Here is a 7864-nt window from a genome sequence, read left to right on the forward strand (position 1 = left end):
GCTGCCAGTGGTACAGGATGATCAGAGCATCCCTGCTCTGAGGTCTGGGACTGTCATTCATCTTCAGCTCAGAGTGGGTACTCATACATTCAGCTGAGGGATGGATAAGTGAAAGAAAGATCGAATGGTCAGCCCATGCCTTGTCTCGCCTGGGCAGCTGCTAGAGCTTTCCTAGTGGTCCTGTCCTCCTTCTCTGGCCCACATGCTCACCCATGCCTCAGTCCCAAATGCAGGCTGCTGGGAGCAGCGCTCTCACTGGGCCGTCTGACCCTAGGACTTCAATCTCAACCTCGTTCCGTGAGAGCAGGAGAGGGGGTGCCTTTTTTCTGAGGCAAACTGTACTTTGAGGGGGGACGCCAAAATCACAAGGTCTGCCTCTCTCCTACCCCTCCTGCACCCCAGTCCAACCAGACAGAGTGCAATTTAAAAAAAGATGTTAGACTAATTCACATCACTAATATTAAGATGCTAATAACTGGGAGTGAGACCTCCTGGGGAACATTTACATTTTATTTTATTTTATTTTTTGTGGTACGCCGGCCTCTCACTGTTGTGGCCTCTCCCGTTGCAGAGCACAGGCTCCGGGTGCCCAGCCTCAGCGGCCATGGCTCACGGGCCCAGCCGCCCCGTGGCATGTGGGATCTTCCCGGACTGGGGCACAAACCCGCGTCCCCTGCATCGGCAGGTGGACTCTCAACCACTGCGCCACCAGGGAAGCCCTACATTTTAATAGACTATGCTTAGGGCCTGGCATGGAAGTTTGTGAACAAGGAGGCTGGAGATTTGGATTTGGTCACCAGGGTACAATAGAGAGCCCTTCAACCTTACGTGAGTGATAGTGCTCTCTCTCTTTCTATCTCTCTCTCTTTCTCTCAGTTCCTCTCTCAGTCTGTAAATTAGAAAAAATTGGACTAGATAAAACACCAATATAACAGAGTGCGGATTAACTGGTGCATTCTTTGTAACAATTTTATGAGAAAGGTACTATTAATGGCACCATTTTACAGATGAGAAAACTGGGGTCCAGGGAAGGGAAGTGCCTTACTTGAAGTCGATAGAGGTTTAGGAGCAGAGCTAGGTTGCAAACCCAGGCCATACTCTGCCAGCATCTACCCACTGCTCACACCTTCAGCCTCTCCCTCTCACATTCCAAAAATAAACAAACCTGTGTTGTCACAACAAGGAAGAAATCACAGTGGGTGAGGGCTGAGGGAAAGTTTGCTTAGAGTCTGTCAGGTGCCTCACCTCCGCCTCCCTTCCCGCCCCCAGGTTGCACACCCTGGAGTTGGGTAGTTTGCTGGATGCAGGTACGTGTTTACAGTTTCATGAAAGGCAGTCTCAGGCCTTTTAACCATCTCTGTCGCCTGGCTCCTCTTTCATGTATCAGGTAACGTCTTGCACACACCGTCAGACCTGCATTTTTGTCAGCAACAGTTTCTAATGATGATAGTGGGTTTCATGAAAACAAAGATCTCCCCCCAGATCCTGTGTGTGAAAATGAAATAACAAACTATCAGAAATAACAAATGGAAGTAATCAAAGTAGAATTAGATTATTGGGTGTGCTAATGGTGTGGGATGAAGGATTGAAGCTGAGAAGTGTGTCCAGCAGGGGTGGCCCCCTTCCCGGCAGGGGCCTGGAGACCCAGGACAGGAATGAGCACTGGGTGGTCCTGATGCTTGGAGGTGTGGGTGGGAACAGGGAGGTGCGCACACCTTGGCAGGGGTGGTGAGAAGGGGAGCGAGACAGGGAGGGAAAGTCAAGGTCCCTGGAAGATATGTGCCGACTCCTTAGGAAGCTGTTTCAGTGGAGTTCAGAAGTCCTTGAGCATGGGTTTAAACTCAGAAGCTAGTGGCCACCTAGGGGACAGACACTGTCTGAAGACCTAAAAGAGAATATGCAGTTAAACCAGAAAAAGGAACATGGAAGACATCTAGTGTAAACCTCCCTGGAATAGGACAAAAGTGCTGACAGTTATGGATCCTTCCAGGAACAGGCAGGGCTCTAAGCGTGGGCATCGCCCACCCAGTGGCTCTGTGCTGTTATTGTCCCTGCTTTAGATGGGGCCGCAGAGCACACAGGGTAAGACGCTTGCTCTTGGTCAAGGCTGGAGCCTGCACTTGAACTACATGGGCTGACTTAGAGCCATGCTCCTGAACTCTCTTCTGTGCCTAGAACAGCTGGTTGACAACGTGGCAGAGGAAATGACAGTGGATGTTAGAGGGGAGGCCCAGGGGACCCCAATATCCCAGTCAGGGCCTTGGAGGGGCGCTGCCCTCCGCACAGGGCAGTGGGGACATTCTCCCGCAAGCATTGAGGCCCCTCAGGCTGGCTTCATTGGGGTCCTCTGGGCCTCCTTTTGCCAGACTTCTTAAAGATGAGGAAATGCTGATGAGCTACACAGATGGACAATCGGGTTTTACCGGCTTTAAAGATCACGTTCATGGCTTTTCCTCAATTAGAATACCTGAATCTAGCCTCCCTGAGGGACCTCAGGCTGGGTCATTTTGTCCTGAGTCTAATCTTGGAGGAGCAGGTACTACTGTGGATGAGGTAGGGTAGGGACCTGGGGGTCCAGGTGCTCTATGTATGGACTTTTGTCCATCCCCCTTCTCAATCCTGCTTTTTGGGTTCCTGGAACCTCTCAGGAATCTAGAGACAAATTGTCTCTTATCTTCCGGGTATTCCTCTCTTCAGGCCTTAAGCTGTAAACGCTTTACTCTGATTAAACACTTATCATTCCTCCAGCCGCTCCTTTTCAACAGCTTTATTGAGCTGTAATTGACATACAATAAATAATACCTGTTTAAAGTGTACTCCTTGAAAGATATGGTGTGTGTGTATATATATACATATCTCAATACAATGGAGTACCATTCAGCCATAAAAAAGAATGAAATAATGCCATTTGCAGCAATGTGGATGGATCTAGAGATTATCATACTATGTGAAGTAAGTCAAAGACAAATATCATATGATATCACTTATATGTGGAATCTAAAAAAAATGATACAAATGAACTTACTTACAAACAGAAACAGCTTCACTGAGGTAGAAAACAAACTTATGGTCACAAAAGGGGAAAGGGGGGAAGGATAAATTGGGAATTTGAGATTAACAGGTACACACTACTATATATAATAGATAAACAACAAGGACCTACTGTATAGCACAGGGAACTGTATTCAGTATCTTGTAATAACCTATAATGGAAGAGAATCTGAAAAAGAATATAAATATATATAACTGAATCACTGTGCTGTACACCTGAAACATTGTAAATCAACTATACAATTTTAAAAAAAAGTGTAGTCCTTGATAAGATTTGCCAGATGCATACACCTGTGAAACCAGCAGCACAATCAAGATGGTGACCATGGCCCATCACCTCCAAAGCCTTGTAATCTGCCATCTCATCTCTCCCTGGACCCAGCTGCCCAGACACCATTATCAGCTTTCCCTCACTCTCGGCCTGGTGGCATTTTCTAGACTTTATGTAAATAGATTAATACAGTAAGTACTTTTTTATCAGCTTCTCACTAAGTGTATTACTAATTCAAGTATGTTAGTTTTAGAAAACAAGTTCCTACTTAAAATAAAAAAGGAAACAATGCATCCATTCAGTTGCTAAGAAATTTTACATCTCCAGCACAACTGTGTCTGCATCCAGAAACAGTCCTTCGTCCTTGTCGTGACTGCTCCTGGTTAAGAACAGCATATTACTTTGAGATTCATCCAGTAGTTGCATGAATCCATAGTTCACACCTTTTTATTGCTGAGGAGTATCCACTGCATGGCTGTACCACCTAATCAAGACATCCAGGCCCCAATCCAACCACATTCCATATCTAGAGGCAAACTACAGTGCCCTGACATCCTCATTTTATTTTATTTTATTTTTACATCTTTATTGGAGTATAATTGCTTTACAATGGTGTGTTAGTTTCTGCTTTATAACAAAGTGAATCAGTTATATATATACATATATTACCATCCTCATTTTAAAAAATTCAGCACAATTGTATTTGACAGATGATAAGCTCCCAAACACACTGTTTTAGATGGCTTTTAAATATTTTAAAATATTTAAAATGGCAGTGTCCTCTTAGTAATAATAATAAATTATACTGATTGGTTCCTCCCTTATTATTTTCAAAGCCTGGATGCTTTGTTTGGCTGGTTGACACCAGGCAGTTTCTTCCTGAAGGCAAAATGTCGCTGGATGATGCACTAATCATTTTTCCCTTAATTTTACCCATTTCCAGGATGATTATTTTAAAAACAAGGGGTTTTATTATTATTATCATTATTGTTATTATAGGGCCTTATTTTTTTAGATCAGTTTTAGGTTCACAGCAAAATTGAAAGGAAGGTACGGAGTCTCTGTAACCCTCCTGCCCACCCCACCACATGCATAGCCTCCCCCATTAATCAACATCCCCATTAGAATGGTACATTGTTACAATTGATGAACCTTCATTGATACACCATTATCATCCAACGTCCATAGTTTACATTAGGGTTCACTCTTGGTGTTGTACATTCTACAGGTTTAGACAAATGTATAATGACATGTATCCATCATTATAGTATCATACCAACTTTTTCACTGCCTTAAAAAATCCTCCATGCCCCACATATTCATTCCTTCCTGCCCTCAACCCGTAGCAACTGCTCATCTTTTTATTGTCTTCATAGTTTTGCCATTTCCAGAATGTGATATAGTTGGGCTCATACAGAATGTAGCCATTTCACATCTGCTTCCTTCACTGAGGAATATGCTTTTAAGGTTCCTCCATATCTTTTCATGTCTCGATAACTAAATTCTCTTTAGCGCTGAATAATATTCCATTCTCTGGTTGTGCCACAGTTTGTTCATTCACCTGCAGGATGCGCTGGTTGCTTCCAAGTGTTGACAATTAAGAATAAAGCTGCTGTAAGTATCCATGTGCAGGGTTTTGTGTGGACATGTTTTCAGCTCTTTGGGGTAAATACCAAGGACAGCAATTGCTAGACTGTTTGGCAAGAGTATGATAAGTTTTGGGAGAGACCACCAAACTGTCTTCCAAAGTGGCTGTGCCATTTTGCACGCCCATCATCAATGAGTGAGGGTTCTTCTTGCCTCACATCTCCACCCGCATTTGGAATTGCCAAGTTTCCAGATTTTGGCCATTCTAGTAGGCGTGTAGTGGTATCTTGTTTTAATTTGCATTTCCTTGATGACATATGATTTGAATATATTTTCATATGCTTATTGGCCATCTGTTAATCTCCTTTGATAAGGTGTCTGTTAAGGACTTTGGCCTATTTTTAAAATTGGGTTCTTTGTTCTCTTATTGGTGACTTTAACATGCTCATTTTTACCAAGAACTGTTCATTAAAGGGATAAATGCCTAGCCATCAAATGCGTACCTTCCTTTCAATTTTGCTGTGAATATAAAACTGATCTAAAAAAGTTCTTGGTTCACCATCAGAGATATCAAATGTCATAGCTGAAATGACTCTAGAGACCAACAAGCCCCTGATCTGAGCTATTTAGATCCTCCCCAAATTTCTATGTCAAAGACCTAACACCCAGTAGTACCTCAGAGCATGATTATATTTGGAGATAGGAACTTAAATAGATAATTAGGTTAAAATGAGATTAGTAGGGTGGGCCCTAGTCCAATATGGCTGGTGTCCTTATAAGAAGAGGAGATTAGGGCACAGAGAAGAGACCATGTGAAGACACAGGGAGAAGTCAGCCATCTACAAGCCAAGGACAGAGACCTCAGAAGAAACCAACCCTTGCTGACACCTTGATCTTGGACTTCCAGCCTCCAGAATTGTGAGAAAATAAATTTCCATTGGTTAAGGCACCCAATCTTCAGTACTTTGTTATGGCAGACCTAGCAAACTAGTACAGCCTCCTAACCCCCATTTAATTCAGCCAGCATTGACCAAATGCTTTCTACATAACAGGCTGGGCAGGGGACGTATTAAGAGAGAAAAGATGAGGTTTCCACCCTTAGGAACCTATGGCCTAGTTGTTTTATATTGCATTTGAAGAAACCGAGGCTCAGATGGGTGAACTGATTTGCTTGAGTTAATAACACAAACCCTCTTTACTTCCTCTTAATCCCTTTGGTCCCTTCCCCCGACATCACAGGCTGACTCTGCTTGTGGGCTTGGAGGACACTGATGTAGTGGAAAAGTGCCCTGAAGTAGGGGTCAGAAAAGCGAAGGTCTAGTCCAGATTCGGTCCTTATTAGTTGTGTAGCCTCTAGTTTTAAACATGCCTCCATGAAATGGACATGATAATCCCCACCCAGCCTTCTCCCCAGGAGGCCATGTGGACCAGAGGAGATAATGTAGGCAAAGCACTAAGAGGAAACCATAATTATTGGGACGGTGGAGGCCTGAGGGGCAGCCTCTTGGATCCTGTCCAAGGTGTAGGGCCCCAAGTCTGCACTTGCCCCCAAAGCAAGTGTTTGCCATCTGGCTTCTGTGAGAGCTGCTTCTCTGAATGTGCTAATAACACAGGCCTGGACATCCCTCTGCAATTACCTTCTGGAGCCCCGGCTCCAGAGACAGCGTTGGTCTTTGTGGCATTTTAAGTATACGGCGTGTGTCTGAGGAAGTGTGCCCGAGGTGTGCACATGGGGACCTGTACACTGCTTACCTTCAGTCCCCCTGTGATGGTTAATTCTACATGCCAATAGGTGTCAACCTCGTGAGACCACAGTACCTAGATAGTAGGTCAAACACCAGTCTATATGTTTCTGTGTAGGTAGTTTTTAGATGAGATTAACATTTAAATCTGTGGACTTTGTGTAAAGTGGATTAATCTTCATAGTGTGGCAGGCCTCATCCAATCAGTCAAAGGCCTTAAGAGAAAACAGATTGAGGTCCTTGAGGAAAAGAGAATTCTGCCTCCAGCCTGTTTTCCCACTCAAGCCGCAACATCAACTCTTCCCGAGGTCTCTAGCCTGCCATCCCATCCTGCAGAATTTGGACTTGCCAGCCCAAACAATCACATGAGCCAATTTCTTAATACACACATGATACACACGCCATATTGGCTGTCCCTGGAGAACTCTGACTAATATGCCCCCTGTATTAGTCAGCTTGGGCTGCTATCACATAACGCCATAGACTGGTGGGCTTAGACAACAGGCTTTGATTTCTCACAGTTCTGGAGGCTGTAAGTCCAAGATCAAGATGCCAGCAGATTCTGTTCCCAGGGAGGCTTTTCTACCTTCTCACTCTGTCCTCACATGTTGGAGGGACAGCAAGCTCTGGTCTGTCTCCCTCACAAAGAAACTAGTTTCTTCATGGGGCCTCTAGTCTCATGACTCATCTAAACTTAATTATCTCCCCAAAAGCTCACCTCCAAGTCTCCTAATCTCTATCACATTGAGGGTTAGGGCTTCAACTTATGAATTTTAGGGGGCCACAAACATTCAGTCCCTAGCACCTCTTTATCCCCATTCTCAAATAACTTGCACTTATTGAGCATTTACTACACTCACTAGACATTGTTCTAAGCACTTCATATGTATTAACCCGTTTAATTTTCATAGCAGCTGTATGAAATGAGGATTAAATCGTCCCTATTTTACAGTTGACGATGCTGAGGCACAGAAAGGCTAGGAAATGTGTTCAATGTTGCACAGCTAGTGAATACCTCTGGGGTCTGCTTTCTAGACCTTTGTGCTGTGCTGCCCCTCCAGTGCAAGCGCACATCCTAGACGTGGAATGGGCGCTCACATCTGCCCAAACAGCAGAGACTGCATCGTCCCACAGGTGAATGCATTAGTCATCTCAGGCACGTGGGACACACACACTGCCGGGAATGGTCCCCTGTGATGTCAAGACATTCCTG

This window comes from Lipotes vexillifer, unplaced genomic scaffold (assembly GCF_000442215.2).
Source record: "Lipotes vexillifer unplaced genomic scaffold, Lipotes_vexillifer_v1.1 scaffold913, whole genome shotgun sequence".
Classification (NCBI taxonomy): domain Eukaryota; kingdom Metazoa; phylum Chordata; class Mammalia; order Artiodactyla; family Lipotidae; genus Lipotes; species Lipotes vexillifer.